The sequence below is a fragment of the Strigops habroptila genome, chromosome 2 (genome assembly GCF_004027225.2).
Source record: "Strigops habroptila isolate Jane chromosome 2, bStrHab1.2.pri, whole genome shotgun sequence".
Lineage (NCBI taxonomy): Eukaryota > Metazoa > Chordata > Aves > Psittaciformes > Psittacidae > Strigops > Strigops habroptila.
Window position 1 is genome coordinate 53194572 of NC_044278.2, and position 19417 is coordinate 53213988.

The 19417-nt window shown below is 41.6% G+C and overlaps 1 pseudogene; it reads left to right on the plus strand.

Annotated features, from left to right (window-relative positions):
• The first annotated feature begins 855 nt into the window (after positions 1 to 855).
• On the plus strand, positions 856 to 13929 carry LOC115603934 (annotated as a pseudogene).
• The last annotated feature ends 5488 nt before the right edge of the window (positions 13930 to 19417 follow it).

Below are 19417 nucleotides of genomic sequence, written 5' to 3' on the forward strand. Positions count from 1 at the left end.
TGTTTTCCACATTGTTAAAAGGTGTTGGCCTTTTCTGTTAGTCTTGATGATCATTTGTTTTGGCTTACTGGCATACAGAAGGAATTACTGTTGACATTTTCTCAGATTTCTGTAAGAAACTCTGCTGATTTCTAGAGGCTGACGTTAGATTTATGAATTAAGTTGTGTTTTTCATTTAACAGCTAAAGAAACTGGACAAGCCCTAGGGGCCCAGTACTGGGTCCATCACAACCTAGTGAGGTTTTCCAAACTCTGCTTTCTAAAAGGAATCAGCCCCAAACAGAAGAATGCAAATAAAAATATTTAAATTGGTGATTTGAGGGTTGGTTTTTTTGGGTTGTTTTTTTTTTTCCTTTGGTTTTTTGGGGTTTTTTTTAAACAAGTCTGGTTGTACTTCTAGTTCTTCAGTAAGTGCTTCTAAAATGACTTGCAGTAAATCAGGAAGCACAGCCAATGGTATTAAAACCCAAGTATCTTTTAATACCACCACTGTGCCTCCCTGGTTAGAAATTCATAGCTTTCCTGAGGGGTTGGACAAATTCTCTGCCTAAATATCAATGTACCTGCTGTGACTGGCTAGCTCTGCTGCATGAACTTGTGGGGAGAAAGTGGAAGGCAGCAGAGCTGTTGTACCAGCTTGGAAAGCTTATCAAAGACAAGTGTGAAATCAAGGGATTTCTTACATGTCTGGAACAGTCTTGTTCCTTTGCTCCACTACAGCTCACAAGGTCTGTGGTGACTCTCAGCTACTCAGTGTAGGCTGAGAACAGTTTCATTGCAACAGTTTTGGCTTAATGACGTACCCAAAGTCCTTCAAATGCAACGCTGTCTACCAGTTGCTGGGAAGGCAGAGCTCTGCCTCCATTTTTAAAGCAGTGTCAAGACATTCACATCACAGATAAGGACCAGAACCATTTCTACTTATTCCTTCTCACAGGTTAATGCCTTCATGCTCTTGCCTGAACATCACCTCAGCTCTGTCTTACGGCGCCATGAACTATGTTTCATTGGGGCTTCAGGGGAACCGCTGCCATACTGATTCTGAGGTACTGCTACCATACAAACAAAAATTTGAGATCCTAGTAGTGAGTCCTTTGCTTCACATTACTACAGGCTGCTTTTCAAAGCATGACATTAGGCTTCTGGCCTAATCTGCATTAGCAGTAAGATCTTGCTTCAAACAGCCAATGCACTGGGTCAGAGGGATTTTGCTGCTTCCCCATTAATCTTCAACTCAGCCACTGGGCAGGGAGGATGAGGAGCTCTCAGTACTGCTTTTCAGGATCTTGCCAACAGAGAGGGGAAGCACCACCAATGCTATGGAAAATAATAGAGATCAAAATTCTTCATTTTTTTCTATTTTTTTTTTTTAAATGATATTGTCTCAGGCATAGGCAAACAAGCACCTAGATATTACTTGGAAAAATCATCAGTGGACTCCATGTTCTGACTCTTTTAATGCTATTTTTCTGTGAGAAACAACATCTGCAATTTTTTTAATCCTATGTTTCATCCTTTGAAATGCATAGGGCAGGATTATACTCTGGCCAGTTTAGTATTCCTCTGACATTGCAGGTAGCTATAACGCTCTATGTACCAAAAAGGCAGAAAGACATTCTCTCAGAACATGCTGTATTTTTCCACTGGAGAACATGCTGATTTTGAAGGGGGAAAAAAAACCAAAAACAACAAACAAATCAAGAAGCCAAGATGGAACATTTCAGTTCTCTCTGTTTAGAAGTGACTTTATGTTTATAAACACACTTTTAGTTGTTACAGAAAGTAAATATTTTTATTAGCTTCAATCTGTCCCTTAATAGAGTCAACATCACCTTTGTTCTTGTGCTGGTTTGAAATGGAAAGGTGTGGGAAAGTAGGCATTTCACATGGATGGGATATTTCAGATGATTCTCTCTTTTCACAGTGAAGGAATAAATGTCATCTCTAATTTACTTCAGTGTACAGCACAAAGATCATAGAATCATAGAATAGGAAGCGTTGGAAAGGACCTTAAGATCATCTAGTTCCAACCCCCCTGCCATGGGCAGGGACACCTCACACTAAACCATGTGGCCCAAGGCTCTGTCCAACCTGGCCTTGAACACCACCAGGGATGGAGCATCCACAACCTCCCTGGGCAATCCATTCCAGTGCCTCACCACCCTCACTGTAAAGAACTTCTTCCTTATATCTAATCTAAACTTCCCCTGTTTAAGCTTTAAGCCATTACCCCTTGTCCTACCACTACAGTCCCTAAGGAAGAGTCCCTCTCCAGCATCTTTGTAGGTCCCCTTCAGATACCGGAAGGCTTCTATGAGGTCTCCACGTAGCTTTCTCTTCTCCAGGCTGAACAGCCCCAACTTTCTCAGCCTGTCTTCATACGGGAGGTGCTCCAGCACCCTTATCATCCTCATGGCCCTCCTCTGGACTCGCTCCAACAGCTCCATGTCCTTCTTATGTTGAGGACACCAGAACTGTACACAGTACTCCAAGTGAGGTCTCACAAGAGCAGAGTAGAGGGGCAGGATCACCTCCTTTGACCTGCTGGTCACGCTTCTTTTGATGCAGCCCAGGATACGGTTGGCTTTCTGGGCTGCGAGCGCACACTGCCGACTCATGTTAAGCTTCTCGTCAACCAACACCCCCAAGTCCTTTTCTGCAGGGCTGCTCTGAATCTCTTCTCCAACCAACCTGTAGCTGTGCCTGGGGTTGCCCTGCCCCAGGTGTAGGACCTTACACTTGCCTTGGTTAAACTTCATAAGGTTGGCATCGGCCCACCTTACAAGCGTGTCAAGGTCCCTCTGGATGGCATCCCTTCCCTCCAGCGTATCAACCGAACCACACAGCTTGGTATCATCGGCAAACTTGCTGAGGGTGCACTCAATCCCACTGTCCATGTCGCCGACAAAGATATTGAACAAGACCGGTCCCGACACTGATCCCTGAGGGACACCACTCGTTACAGGTTTCCAACTGGACATCGACGCACTTACCACAACTCTTTGCGTGCGGCCATCGAGCCAGTTCTTTATCCACTGAATGGTTCATCTATCAAATTGATGTCTCTCCAATTTAGAGACAAGGATGTCGTGTGGGACAGTGTCGAACGCTTTGCACAAGTCCAGGTAGATGACGTCAACTGCTCTGCCCCTGTCCATCAGTTCTGTGGCTCCATGATGAGTGTATGCCAGCCCCTGTTGGAACCAGTTTACTATGTATTTCTGCATGACTGTTTGCATGATTCCATCACAACATTATCTCTCAGTCTGTGGCCATTCATGAGGAAAAGGAGTGCATTTCCCAAGCCATTCTTTCTCCAAAGAGACTAAGTGTGCTATTTCAGCAAAGAAATTGCTCATAAAATTTGTCTTGTCAATCAAAACTAAATATTTGGAAACTGAAAGGTTATTTCGAGGTTTTTAAGGTTCAGGTTGAGTTCGTAGAGTTGGTGGGTAGAAAAATGGGTGGCTTAAATTTATAAATGGCATTAAGCTTTGAAGTCCTTTAAGGAAATAACCATAATGATATTTATGTTTCTGGACAGGTTTTAGTAACGTTCAGACAGAAGCATCTCTTTGAACATACTAGATGGCATCCAAACCTAAGGCTGTTACAGTCCCTTCCTTAAGAATTATACTGCAAATGTTAGTTTCCAGGATGGCTTTTCTTTGAGGCAGTTTTGGCAGTTTCTAAGCTAACAATAAGGGTTAGATTCTTTTCCTGGACCTTTTCACATGGAAAAGATGAGGGTTAATGGAAACAAGTTACTCTTGTGTCCAGTCAGAGTATCCCCAAGACGAAAATTTTTCACAATAAGAATCAGCCACTGGAATAATCTCCCCAGGGGAGTGATGGAGTTTCCAGCACTGGGCGCTTTCCAGATTTGGCTGGACAGGGACATCTAGTCCAGGTCATGTTTGCCTAGAAAAGTTGGTCTGGATGATCTTTGAGGTACCTCCCAACCTAGTATTCAATGAAAGATAATTTGTGGTTAAGTAAAAGTGAGATACTAGTTTTACTTATCATTATCTTGTATAATGGTGAAAGCCTTACTTTCAGTAAACATCGACAGTTCTGTGCATGTATTGAGCAACTGGCACCTTTAACACTTATTTAAAGCCATGGACATTTAACCTTCTTTCCAAAGGTTTACAAGTCCCCCTGGTGATATTGGCAGCAGGGAACAGGCCAGATCTTGCAAAACTGCTTGATGTGCTATTTGACCTTGCCTGTCCTCAGAAGAGCCCTTTTTGCCTCACAGTGTCAGTTCAACAGGGCTCTGCAAGCACATGTTTAGGAATGTAAGGACTGTGTAATCGAGGCCCAGCAGTTCATCCCCTTTCTGTTCTAGCCAGCCACAGGCAGTGGCAATATTATTATGGTAATGCAGGGCAGGCAATGACCAACCTCACAGAGAAGATCACCTCAGTTACTGGGCTCTGATTTTATTTTATATTTTTTTTATTTTTTATTTTTTTTATTTTTATTTCACCAGAATTTATGTTACCAGCTATGTACCTGTTTCACACAAGGGGAAATCACAAAGTTTACCAGGGCCAACAATGGTAAGAAAAGACATTCACTGGCTTTTAGTGTTGTTCTCAAGAAAATGTAAATGGATCTCTCTTCCCCATCCCTTTATCCCCATAAACTCATTGAAAATCTAAGAGCAGCTAATGCAGGATTAGCTATTAGAAATAGTTAATAGCTAATCTATTTGAAGGAATTGAAATTTGAAAGCATTTGAAATACCTATTGATATTTCCAGGCCTTTTACCCTTCTTCTATAGGACATGACAGAAATTTAGGAGTATATATAGTATAGTACATTTATTATGCATTTATCACATTGCGGTATCTAGTAAGAAGCTAGCAGCCATTAGTTAATGTTCCATATGTATTTTACTTCAGGTGAATATCTGTAAGCTGCCTCTGAGCAGCAACTGAGAAGTGCTGAGATATTCTTAAGGTCTTCTAGGAAGATAACCAAGTTTAAGCTCGTTGCTGAAACCTTGATTTTGCAGATGGTCCCATGGCTGAAGGAGCACTTTCCAAATGCTGTGTGTAGCACACAATACACACACAAAATTCCTATGCAAATTACAAAAAAAAAAAACAAAAAAAAAAAAACACCAAACAAAAACCTGGGTTTAGAAGACTCAAGAACTTTTGTGAATATTCAGGAGCTCCATCTGCTGGCAGTATTTCATGGATGTTTGCATTTATACTGAGTCCCCATAAGACTTTAATAGTTTAAAGACTATTATAAAGCTTAGAAATGCTTCTGTAATATTATCTCCTTAATTTTAATTTCAGGAGTTGACTAAACATTTGGTTAATTTTATACTTGTTTCCAAGAACCTATGTATCGAATTCAAAACCCAGGTTTTTACTGATACTGGCTGATGATCTTGGTATTGGAGAAGTGGGTTGCTATGGCAATGATACAATAAGGTAAGAATGTGTTCTACAAAATAAATTATCCCTTCCTGGCGAATTTCAGTGAAAAAATTCTGATGACACTTAGTATTAGAAAATACATTAATAATGGTTGGAACTAGATGATCTTAAGGTCCTTTCCAACTCTAACTATTCAATGAATAATGGATTAGGTTAGATAGATACACCTCTTTTCAAACCATGTACGAAATAAATGTTCTACAGTAATTCCTGCTTGAGCAACATCCTTGGACTTCTAATCTTTAGCATATCCAGTCAGAACTTTGCAAATGTCTGTACATTGCATTTGTTAGGCATGTGCAGTCAACAATCTATATATAGATTAATTGATAGAATGATTGTGTACCTATATATATATACGTATATATCCTGTGCTTAACCTATTACACTCTTGGAAATTGTGTTGTACTATATCTATGAATGGATTATTTTTCACTATGCTGCACAAGCTTTAGATATGGGATAGACCTGAAATGCCTTCCCCTCTCTTCCCCCCCCACCCTCCCCCCATTTTATTTATTAATAAAAACACATGCATCCATGGAAAACTAATTTCTAAGTAAGTACTCAAGGTATCTAAAAAAATATGCAATAGAGCTTTCCTAGATAAATGGAGAGCTTTGTAAATTTGATAGTGAGGTCCTTGATAAAACTGGGAGTGGGATACTACAAACTTCCGGGTAATATGTTTTTATCAGAGATGGGATTTTTCTCTTTAGGACCCCTAATACTGATGGCTTGGCAAAGGTCGGAGTGAGACTTTCTCAGCACATTGCTGTAGCTGTTGTCTGTACTCCCAGCAGAGCAGCTTTCCTGACTGGCAGATACCGTATCAGATCAGGTTGAGCCTCTCTCTAATGGTTCACTGCAGCTTGTCTAGCCATTGTTGCTATTAAAAATCCCTTTTGAATAAACCACTTTAAGGACTAGTTAATCTAAGGATTTGGGGTCTCAGTGAGATGGGCAAAAATAATGACCAGATTTAGTGATTGATTCCTGTGAGAAAATCCCCATATAAAGCACACTCAATGGGGTTAAATGACAACACAGAAATGGATGAAAATCCAAACAGTGAAAAGCACCCAGAGGTAGAAACAAGAAGAAAAAAAAAAATGAGTAAACACTGTATGTTCAGTGGTATCAAGATTATATTAAGTGTAATATCTTTAGTATCCTGGCAAACTTTTCATAGTGAAGTGTGTCAGACCGTGGAATAGTTCTCCACAATTACATTTTAAAATAGATTTACTTCAGCCATGTAAATTCATGACAGAAAAATTTAGCCACCACATGTGGCAGAAATAATTTGTGTAGCTCCTCTGGTGTGATTTTGAGTTGCTAAAGGAGAAATGTAATTATTAACTGTACACTTGAGAGGTGGGTACCCCTGGCTCTGTAAGCCTTTTATTCTATTTAAACTTCTTTTATTTTTTTTTTCCCCTTTTCTTTTAATGCTGTGTTTTGATAGAACTTCAGTTGTAATGCCTAATGCCCAAACATAGGCATCTTAGTGCCATTTGTAGATACACCAGCATAGCTGAGGCATCTGCTATTTAGGACTTGGAGGAGACATCGTTCTGGGGGTCAATCAGAATATCCCAGGGCATACTAAATGGCTTATAAAAAGGCACTAGGCTTAGGCAACTGAGGCCTATTCATTAGCAAGAACAATCTAAGACTGAAAATCTGAAATCTGGCTTCTTTTACTTTAAAAAGACTGTTATTCCTCTCTAGGCATGGCATCCAGCACCGAATGGCGGGTCCTCTTTTGGAACAGGTGTTCTGGAGGGCTCTCAACAAATAAAACTGCTTTTGCCAGAATACTGCACCAGCAAGGTTATTCTACAGCACTTGTAGGTATGAGACATAGCAACTTGATGCCTTTCCATTGTTTGTTGTTCAAATGAAGCTGCTTCTGTAAATATTTTTCTTTGCCAAAATGTCTAAGATCAGTTAAACTGGAGTTTCTTGTATGCATAACTTTCAAAATCAGCAAGGTTTTCAGAATGCCATCCACAAGCCCCAGTGTCAGCGTAGCATATCTGACAAATCCAACATGGGGACGTAAGGAATATGTAGATGTACACTGAAAACACAAATAAGTGCAAAGGAAAGCATCTTGTTTGCCCAGTACAGATTGCTTTAGAAAGAACAGAGATATTCACTGATCTGTTAGAGCAGAAACATGTTATCTGGTACCCAGACACCACAGTGGTCTTAAATATATCTGGTGGTTAGATTTTCTGTTATTGATGCATCCTGTTTGTTGTCACAGTTTAGCTCTAAAAGTAGCTTATTTTCTGAAAACAAGAAACTCTGACGAAGAACAGCTAAAAGAGTTGCATTGACTTCAGTGGGATCAGAACACATGTCCAAGAAAAATAATCCTATTAACTCTTGGCTAATTTTGTCTGAACAGCAATTAAAGGCTGTATCTTTCAAGCACTTCTCATTTTTAAAATCTTTTTGATGTAAAAGGTGTCATGTGCTAAATTGTAATTACCATGATATTCACACCTCTACTTGGCTGTGGCACACTGAGGTGTCATTTAGTTCCTAAAATGAAGTGAGTCTTGGTGATGTACTGACTTCACAACAGCTTGTTCAAAGGAGTGAACTTTCCCTAGCTCACTGCAGTCTTCTATAGCTTCTTCTGTAAACTACATTCATATACACAAGTGCAGAACTGGTTAACAGTTCTCAGGAGTTATTTACCTAAGTAACAGCCCCTAAGCCTGTTCATCCTTCAATGTCAGGATAATGACACTGCTCTGTAATATAACTTCATTAAGGTTTATCATCAGCGTATGTCATACTCTGATATGTCCAATTGTACTGGATAATTAGAATGACCTATTTTTCCTACTCATTTCAGGATGAATGTAGACACACAGAGTCAATATGTACACCTTCTTCCTGAAATCTGCTCCTTTACTGTGAAGGTCAGATAGATTTTTGTGCATAAATTGGTTCATATTTTTGTGCTTAGCTACTTCTTTTGGCACAAAAGTTTCTCCGGTTTCTCCCATCAGGTGACCCATTAATGAATGGTTACTTTGTCATGTGAAAAACAACAAGCACCAACTATTGCAACTTCTTATTCAGGGAGGCCTCTGGCTTGGACCACAGCCCTGTGTGGAGTTTTAACAGATAAGTGAGGAAAACCAGCTGTTCTAGGCAGACAAAATTCCAAGACGCAATTACTCCCTGAGTTTGTCCCCATTCCAGACCAGTTCCTCCCTTGGTTGCGCATTAAGCAAGGAGTGTAGCCAACCCATTAGACCCACAGGCAGACGCACCCAAGAATAACAATGTTAGATTGAAGATCTTTGTTTTATATTTTCAGGGAAGTGGCATATGGGTGTGAACTGCAAATCCCGCTGTGATCATTGCCACCATCCTTTAAATCATGGCTTTGATTGATTATTTTTACGGCATGCCTTTTACCCCTCTGAATAAGTGTCAAGGCACAGATGACCCTGAACTCGCCAAGTTTTCAAGATACATATTGGCTTTACACTCAGATGATCATCCTTGCAGTGCTTACTCTTTTGATTGGAAAACTCACTGATTTATTCTCAGTAAAATGGAAAATAATCATATGTCTGGCCATCTGTGGTCTTCTGTATTTCATCTCCTGGTTCTCCAGCTATGGTTTCACCAAGTACTGGAAATGCATCCTGATGAGAAACCATGATATCACTGAACAACCGATGAATCTAGAAAAAAATACTTTTGATATGCTCAAGGAGGCAGTTTCTTTAATTGAAAGGTAACAAAAAAAAAATTGTATTGCCTTTTAAGGATTTTTAGAAATAATGTGATCACTGTGTCATACACCACTAGGTTAGACAGCTAGCACATGCTGAACTGTCCTGATGTCAACAAGTCCTGTTCTCCTTGCCTCTGAGACCATGTCACTTTCGGCTATGAACTTTCCCAGTTATTTAATGTTCTGCACATGTCTAATTTGGAACCAGAAAGAGACAAGGCCCATTACTATTTTGGTCTTAATACAGAATCAACATCTTTGAGGGGTGTTTTAACCCTCTCTGTCTCCCAAAACCTCAAAACTGCACAGATATCAAAATAAAATATTTTTGGTTTAGACCACAATAATAATTTTTATTGAGATAGTCACAACAATACCACTGTTATATTTTGGGTTGAGTGACAGCAGAGAAATGACTATTGTTTTCTTTCATTTCAGAAACGAGCACAGACCATTTCTTCTCCTTGTTTCCCTTTTACATATCCACATCCCTTTCATTATCACAGAGAAGTTTCAGGGAAGAAGCCAGCATGGCCTAAGTGGAGAGCAGATGGACTAGATGGTGGGTAAGTGGTGGTCTTGAAGAAAATCCTTCATTCATTTGAATGTGAAAAAGAATTTAAAGAGGTTGTCACAGAACTCGCTTTTTGCCTTGGACACACAGTTGGCTCCAGAGAATGCCAGACCATTACCACACGTCTTTGTTTTGGGGGATTTTTTGGGGGTGGTTTTTTGGTTTGGGTTTTTTTTTCTTTAAGATGAAAGCTCAAATTTCCTTGTGAGGATTTGTTCTTTTTCTTTCTTAATTGACACACTTCTGTGCTGCAGTGCTAAATGCAGATCAAACATGTGCTTGATCATGTTGTTAATCAAAATGTATGACATTTATCCAGCTCTGTCTAGTCTCAGAAGATCTAAGCGGTGTTGATGATATTACATTATGCAGTGGTTGATTTGTGTGCTTGTTCATTTTTATCAAATAATAATCTTTGGAGCACAAATCAGAATTCTTTGCTGGTCAAAAGGCCAAATTAAAAAGCTATGGAGTTTCACTTAATAAATTGTGTGAAATCTGTACATCATGAAGACTCATTGCAGGCTAAATCCAGGCTCGGAGTGCCAATCAGGTTTTTAAACCTAAGCCTTACTTTGTTGTTCCTTTCTGCCTCAACAAGAGGGAGCTATGGAAGCTGTTCTTGGCGAATATGTTTGATGCAGAAGGTGATGAGCAATGAAGATGGCAAGCAAGCAAAGATAAATCATATTCTGTATAAACATTTGATGTCATCAGTACTGAAAGCATTCCTTATGAAGTTAGGTTTGAATTGCAGCCTGAAGTTTTTACCACTGACATGAAGAGAAGATTTGGTTGATATTATGAGGCCTGATCTCAGAATCCCTGTTCAGTTCCTAGTATGACACAGCAGTTTTTGATGATTAGGAATCTATGCAGCACTATTAAGCACTAAAGCTTTCCAGGATGCTTGAGGCTACACAATAGATATAATCCTCGACTCAGAGAATTTACAGCATAAAGCTGACAGTATTCTGAGTACCTTGAATAAAAGGGTCATTCATTTAAATTATTTTACAATTGGTTTTGGTTTTTATTTTCCTGGTTTTATAAACATCACAAACAAATTTTGGACGCTTTCAGCAGCTTTCTGTTGGGCTCTTATTATTTCTGTAATGTAGGATTACACTTTGCATTGCTCATAACAGAACTCATTCAGGTAAATAGAAAGACTTGGTCTTCCTGAATTTTGAGTCAACACTTAAAAAAAAATCTGACTGCATCTTTGGACATAATTTTGATGTTTTGCTTTGTTTATAGGCAGACTTTTGGATGTTATTGACACAGAAGGCTTGAAGAATCCCACATTTGTTTATTTTGCATCTGATCACGGAGGATCCCTAGAGGCTAACAGAGGAAATGCTCAGTTGGGTGGATGAAATGGGATCTATAAAGGTAAAATTTTTATAGCGTGTGCATGCATAAGACTTCCTCTTAAGAAAATGATTGATAGAATAAAATACATCCAGGTAGACCATACTTACTAAATTATATGCTGGGATGGTGATCTTGGATTGTAGGGCTGAGGCAAATTCAGGGCATCAGTTATTCATCTTTCAGCCCCCAGACAGCATCACTTAGACCAAAGCTACTCCCGACAGCTATATTATCTAACCTATTCTTAAACACCATTAGTGATTTACCAGATAATCCAGTTTTCATTGTCTCTGCTAGTGGAGTTTTTTCCTGGTACCTACCTTGGATTTCCTTGCTGCAGTTTAAGCAACAGATCTTGCCCTATTCACCAATCTGCAGAGAAGAGATTCTTCCTTTCCTCCTTGCAGCAGCCTGTTGTTGCAAGGTCATAATGTATTTCAATGTGGTTATGTTTCCCCTCGTTCCTCTTTTCTTTGGACTCCAGTACACTTGTACTCCCTTTTAGTTCCATGTTGCCTTTAAGACAGCTAAGCCTTGAAAAGCCACTCTGACAGCTTGGGCAGCTTGGCACTTATTGTGTAACAAAGCACAAAAACTGCTCCCATCATTTATTTCCCTACAGAAGATTATCTGGGTGCCTTGACCTTGCTCAGCATCAAAATGCACATTGTCTAGTAGTAAGTTACTTGATGAGCCATAAGAGCAATGTGTGATACATCTGGAGTCTCATCTGGGAACAATCCTAAATGTTAAATTAGCCTTCAGTTCTGGATATGAAGCTTCCACACCAGTAGCACATGCAAAAAGGCCAATGGGCTCACTTGAATAGCTCAGAACCTAACCTAGGGGATTCACTTCGACTAACCTAACACAAGTATATCAGTAACAGGAGAGCCCAGAGAGGAAAAGTGAATGTGATTAGACAGTGATTTTGGTGTGAGAGGACAATGAAGAAATCATGCCTGCTTAGAGACAAGGAGATACAATATCAGTTTAGAGATTAATTACAGAAAAGCATTCCTATTTATGTCCACATACAGCAGAACAGGGGATATCCCATTGAAACTAGCTAGATTAAAAAATCTAGTGTAATTCCTAAATATCTGTAGAAATCATTGCTGCAGCTGCTAACAGGATATTAAAAACAAGAGGATTAAATAAACCATGTATACAAATAATGATAACAGCTGCTAGTGAGTAACAAAGCATGAGATACCATTATCTTACATAGCATGAAGATTACTGCACAAGCAGCTGGGCTTGCCCTGTTTATAATCTGTCATGCCACCTTGTCAGCCTTTCAAACCAAGCTCTGGGAACCTTGCCTCTCGGCTGTAACTTCAAGCACACCTCTTCCATAGCAAAGCCAGAGGCTACTATAAGCTACCATTCAGCTGGTGATTTATTAGCTGAGCTAATAAGGTCGTTTCAAGTTTTGTTTGCCACTTTTCCTACAATGCTTTCCAGCAATGACTTGTCAATTCTGCCCTTGATAGGAGGAATAACAGAACAAAGGTCTTGTAGGTGCCTGAGCTTCAACATTTTGCAATTTTTGTTTTCTAACTCGATCCTTACCTTGGAATTTTGTGTTTTACCAACATTGTTTCATATCTGTAATTAGTTAATGGTTCTCACTTTGAAATGCTATTTGAAACAATGAATATTTTTGACTTCTAGGAGAGCCAATGCATGGAGAAAAGAATTTAGAAGACCAGAGGACCAGAAAAGAAACCAAGCTAAACCAAATAAGTTTTTGGATTACCTCAAGACAACTTCAACAGAAATTGCAGTGGAAAGTCTTCATTGCTGCAGCATATTCAGACCCCTTTCCAAGACTAAACACCTGGCTCTTCATGAGTAGGAAAGGTGGAGCAAATGGCATGTGGCCTGCATTTGGCTTCCAGTACCAGAGAAATAGCTTCCTCAATAGTAAACAATTTGTAGCATCTATGTTAGACTCCCCTACAGAAAATGAGAAAGCATGGGTGGCTAATCTACTTGAGCAAAAAGCATAAAAAGTACTGGTGGTGTGTAACTGTTAAGTCAGTTCAGTAAGTGGATTTTATGGGGTTTTTTCCACCCTCCCCCAAAGACTTGAGCTCCCAGAGCTATCTGTGACTTCAGTGGCTTCCATTTCAGGGAGCAAAATCAAAAGCTGTGAACCATGCCTTCACTATGATTATCACTTACTTCCAGGAAAATTACAGTAATGGTGACTTATCTCCCCAGGCAGGATGCATGAACTAGCTGTAATTGCAAAAACTGTTAGTAACTGCTAATCACTGGTCTCCACCCATCTGCACAATTAAAAGTCTCAGGGCTTATTAGCTAAACAGTATCTTGGTTTAGAAATGAGACTTGAAATCCTAATGCGGCACCTATGGAGAGTGAATATTGTTCATGCTCCAGCTGCAGGCTGAGATTCTGAAGCAGTCTGGTGACTCCATCTTCTCTGTCAGGGTAATCAACAGGCACACCTTGCGCCTTTGCTGTGGGACAGTTCAGCGCTCCAGGCATGAGTTCATGTTTCACTACTGTGGTGTGTTTCTGCATGCAGTACAGTGGCACCAAAAGGACAGTATAACATCCCCCTCCTGCAGATCAGAGATGACGTAATGACCTCTAATTTCAAACAGAATATCATGTAAAAGCATATGTACGTGTATCTGGAGTAAGCTTATTGCCTCAGTCTCTCAGTTCTTCTGCAAGATGCAGAATGGCTCTGTTGTTAGCTATCCTGCCTTACCTGAGATGAAGGGTTTTGCTTCCTGGGTAGAATAGCTTGAGGAAGCTCCCTGTTATTGCAGTGGTTTTCTTGCTTTTCCTGTGGAAGCATTTGGGATCGGTTTTAGCGCAAGATTGAAGAAAAAGGAACTACACACATAAGGTCTTTATCAGGATCAGTAGTTTGTTTGTTTTCTATAGTCCTATCATCTTATTTGTTTCAATTTTTTTTTCGGCCATGGCATTAGACAAGCTGACTGCAGCTGTAATGCTTTCCTGAGCTTTCAACAAGCACCCAATCTTTGCTCATGTCACCCTCCACTACAGCATAAAAGAGAACAGGCCAGCAACTGGTAGCTGGGTCCTTCTTCCGGCTCAGACTGGAGGATGACATTTGTGTGACTGAATGCAGCTGCCTGGGTCTAAGCTTGTTGTTTTACAGTCACTGAAGAGCTACAGATGTTTACAGGGTGTGGTTCACCTCCTTCTGATTAGTCATCTGGGCTAGATCAGCCACCCTGTTTCTCTCCACTGAAAAGGCAGCCGAGACTGACCACATCAGACATAAAAACCACCCGTACATTAACTTAAAGTTAGTTGAGATGAATCGCATCTTCTGTGACTGAATGATGTGACAGTAAGTGATGATGTTACAGTAAGTTGATGAATTCATGGCGATGCTGTACTCGGGGTTATTTCATTCTGCACAGCTGGAGAAATGCAGAAGCCAATGGAGCAGGAAATGCCTACTTATCTTCCCATTCAGGAGATACTTGAATGAGCCATAACATAACATTTTCAGCAATCAGTTTTGGTGAGGGGTTATCTGTCACGGTCTCTTTTTCACGAAGCACCTTAACATGGCTAAAATACATCAAAAAGCCGCTGGAGGAGGGACGGCCGCGCTCCTTCCCCGGTAAGCGCGGCGGTAGGAGCCAGCATCGGAGCCCAGCGCTGCAGAGCCGACAACAGAACGCGCCGCCTGGGGGCAGCGCGGCACCGCCGACCGCCGCCGGTTCGCTGCCTCGCCTTTCATTTCCGCATGGCGAGGTGCACTGTATGAAAAGCCAGGCCCCGCAGGCTGGGAGCTGTGCCCTGGTCGCCTCTGGACAGCCCTCCATCCAGGGGGGCTCACGGTACCAGGACCCCTCGCCCGGCCGCCCCTCTATATGCAGTGGCTTCATTTCCAAAGCACTGTGACCACTAGTGCCTGCCTGAACCACAGCCGGAGCACCAGGCCAGAGGTTTAACATTCGGCAACAGAGCAGGGCGAGGCCTGTGCCCCAAAGAGCGTGGTGCTGTTGCCCATGGAATCCACAACAGCAGAAACATGAGGTTCACAGCCTTGAATCTCTCTCCCCATATACCCAATACTTGACAGAGCAGTGAGTTTGAAACTGACAAGGAGCTGCCACCAGAGATGTGAGCCATCAGTGTCGGCACCAGACAGAGCCGATGGGAGGGGAGGCTGCGGCGCAGAGCTCGGGGTGCAGAAAGTGCCTCCGCTGGTCTCTGGAGGCGAGGGTGCACAACGGGCAGGGCTGCGCTTGGTGCGCCCTGGTGCAGGTCCTCCTGCAGCAGGGGCTGAGCTGCGGGGCACTGTCAGTAGCTGAAAGGTATCAGGGAAGCTGAGAGGGACCAACAAAAAAAAGAGGAAGAGGACAATTAAAAGCAAGGGGCTTCATCCAAAATCTGATGTCCCCACCCAGAGCTACTTCGCAGCTCTGCAGGGGGCTAATGAGGAAATGCACACTGCACCAAATGAACAACCTGCTGATGCACCAGTGAAGAGGATCACTACTGGTGCCTCCAGGAAAAAGCGGCCGGTCATAGTAGCAGCTGACTCTACTTTGAAGGGCACAGAGGCACCCATCTGCCGGCCTGACCCAGTCCCTAGAGAGGTGTGGTGCCTGCCAGGGGCTCGGATCAGGGATGTTGCTGAGAGGCTGCCTGCTCTAGTAAGTTCCACTGACTAGTACCCACTTCTAGTGGTCCATGTGAGTGCTAGTGATATTGGCAGCAGTAGCCTGGGAATCATTAAGAAGGACTACAGAGCCCTGGGAGAGGTGGTTAGAGGCTCTGGGGCTCAGATGATAGCTTTTTCATCCATCCTCCAGGTCAAAGAGGAGGACCTTGAAAAGGCCTGGCAGATGTGGCAGGTTAATAAATGGTTAGAATGGTGGTGCCGTAGTCCGGGGTTTGGTTATTTAGAACATGGGACTTGATCTGGGAGGCCAGGTCTACTGCAGGCTGGTGGAGCCGGTCTGACAAGGGGAAGACTTCAAGAGAGCAGACTTTGGCCTCTTCAGGAACCTGCTTAGTAAGGTTCCATGGGATAAAGCCCTAGAGGGCAGGGGGCCTAAGACTGGTGGTTGATAGTCAAGGATCACCTGCTCCAAACTCAGGAGTGTTGTGTCCTGACTACAAGGAAACACAGCAGAAGGGCCAGGAGGCCTGTGGAAGCTAATAGAAGATCTGGCCACCCTGGATTTGGAGAAGGCTGAGGTTCTCAATGACTTCTTTGCCCCAGTCTTCACTGGCAAATGCTCTGACCACACCACCGAAGTCTTGGAAGGCAGATGCAGGGACTGTGAGAATGAAGACTTTACGCCCACTGTAGGAGAGGATCAGGTTCGAGACCATCTTAAGAACCTGAATGTGCACAAGTCCATGGGACCTGATGAAATCCGTCCGTGGGTCATGAAGGAGCTGGTGAATGAAGTTGCTAAGCCACTGTCCATCATATTTGAAAAATCATGGCAGTCAGGTGAAGTTCCTGATGACTGGAAAAAGGGAAATATAGCCCCCATTTTCAAGAAGGGGAAGGTGGAAGACCCAGGGAACTACAGACCAGTCAGTCTCACCTTTGTGTCTGTCAGGATCATGGAGCAGATTCTCCTGGAAAGCATGCTAAGGCACATGAAAAACAATGAGGTGATTGGTGACAGCCAACAGGGCTTCACTAAGGGCAAATCCTGCCTGACCAATTTGGTGGTCTTCTATGATGGGGCTACAGAACTGATGGACAGCGGCAAAGCAGTTGATGTCATCTACCTGGACCTTTCCAACCCTAACTATTCTATGATTCTATGATTTCCTAGTGAAAGGCTAAATGCATACTCGGGTAAGGGATGCACTTGAAGAATTGATTTTCAGGTTAAAGGACCACTGTTAACTTCTGGTTTTCCTAGGCTATATAAGGTGTGTATAGGTTACAATTTTAGCTTGGATCAGAAGTGTACTTTTGAAGCAAATCTCTTGAGCATATCCACTCATTGTGCTTTGGGTTGCATTGTGGAATGGGCTTGGAGATCATAACTACAGATGAGACGAACCTGTAATATAGGCTCCAGTATCATACCTGATATGCTTTAATCACTAAAAGTGTTGTATAGATGGGACTAGACAAGAGTTAGCCCTCAGTAAAACCCCAGTTAGCCCTCAGACAAATGCATCATGGATGGCATGGAAGCCATCAATAACTGTTGGGCTCTACAGATCAGTTTCCAATAGACCACAGTACCTGTAACATAGACAAAGATACAGTGTGCAGATGCAAGGCGTGTTTTGTGATATTTTGTGTTCCTATGAAGCCACACACACAGCTAAGATATCCTGTGCATGCCCTTTTGCAGTTTTTCCCCATTGAACCACAAGTGCTCATGGCAAGGAGGTTGAAAACAAGGCCATGTTCTGCACATGAAAGACTGGATAATCAAATATTACCATGCAGCCCTGCTGTCAGCCAAGCCAGAAATGTTGATTCTTTGCTCCCACTGCCATTACTTCTGACTGGGCTGACAGACTTTTTAGTCTGTTTTAGCTCATTTACAACTATATCACGTTCATATTACATATTTATTGTCTGTTTACTTCTAACTATTGGACAGGCTAGGTACGAAGCCATTGTCACTTGATGTCACCCAGGCAGGACTCATCAATTAAGCACTTGACTGAAGCCAGAAGAATCTTTTGTCTGTGTGTTAAAGAGTCCTTTCCTCTATGACAGAACAATAAGGCTTATTAGTGACAGTCCATTTCTTTCTGCTCGTTAAACTGATTGTTACCAGATGGGTTTGAGAGATGTTTGGATTGAAGAAGCAGGTTTCCTTTCTCTTGGACATATATTAGTATGTTGCCCTGAAATTCATACGCATCCTTCAGATTCTGTCAGAGCTACTTCAGTAGCAAATTGCATATCCCTCTTTGCCTCTTGGAGATGAGTGAAACCCCTGCTGCTTTCATCACTGCTAATTTCTACCATCTTTTTGGGTTTTTTTTCCTCTATCCTTCTGTAACCCAGCTGCCTACTCAGCTCACCGACACAGGTTAATTACAATCAGCCTCACTACATCCTTCAGAATGAACTAACAAGGACCTGACTTTTTCCCGCTCTGCACCTCCAGTAATTATTTACAGCTGTGAAAAGTAAATGTTGAAATTTTGCAGAATCAGAACCATTCTCCTCACTCTATACTCACTGCTCCAAATTGCAATACAGTGTGTAAGTTATAGGGAATTCAGCTCAAGTATTTATGGAAAAAGAATGACTACTTACCTTGGTTTTTCTGAACATCAGTCACAAATTCCTATGTATTTCAGTACTTAAACAGGACCAATAAATAAGCTGGAAAGGGACCTTTTACGAGGGCCTATGGGATAGGGCAAGGGGGAATGGCTTTAAACTGAAAAGAGGGGAGATTTAGATTAGCTATAAGGAAGAAAACAACAAAGCAGATGGCATACTTTAATGCCAAAATCAAAGTACAGGTAGCTGAAAAAAAGCTGAGAGTTTTCACATTCACATGACTACAATTATGTAGAAATATGAGCCAAATTACGCTGGAATAACTGAAAGGGACATTATTGGTGCCTATTGTCCAATCCTTTCTCTTACCCACAAAAATTCAATAAGCCTGTAGTTAAAAATAAATAAATAAATAAAAATACTCCAAACATATTCCACCTATGGGTGACCTGTATAATCTATCCCTCAAGTGCATATTCTAGATCTTATACCCAAATAAATGAAAACAAAATGTCTTTCCTTACTGATCTTCCAATTCAAAATAAATTATGAATGATAAGAAAGCAAACTTTAATTGCTGCTGTTTTTACAGGTAATATACTTGTTAAGGGCAACAGGACTGAGCCCAGGAGGGGATCTCCATTCAGGCCTTAATCTTCTTAATGAAAAACTATCCTGTGTTTAAAAAGCACAACTGCAGATTTAATTTGGAAACACACCAAAACACATTGGCCTACTTATTTACAGCATTTTTTTTGCCTCATCTGTACATTGATTTATCTGTCATGAAAGAATTCCCTGGAAATACTGAACTGGCAAGTATGCGTTAAAACACAGATAGCTAAAGTTATCACCTCAGGCTCAGCAGCAAACTATCTAGTTATTCTGAAATGCTAAACCACAGCAATCCCTGCCGACATACCTTTCCGTGTGGTTAAGTCATCTCACTTGCAAGAGCATTGAGAATCAACAGCCAGCTGCC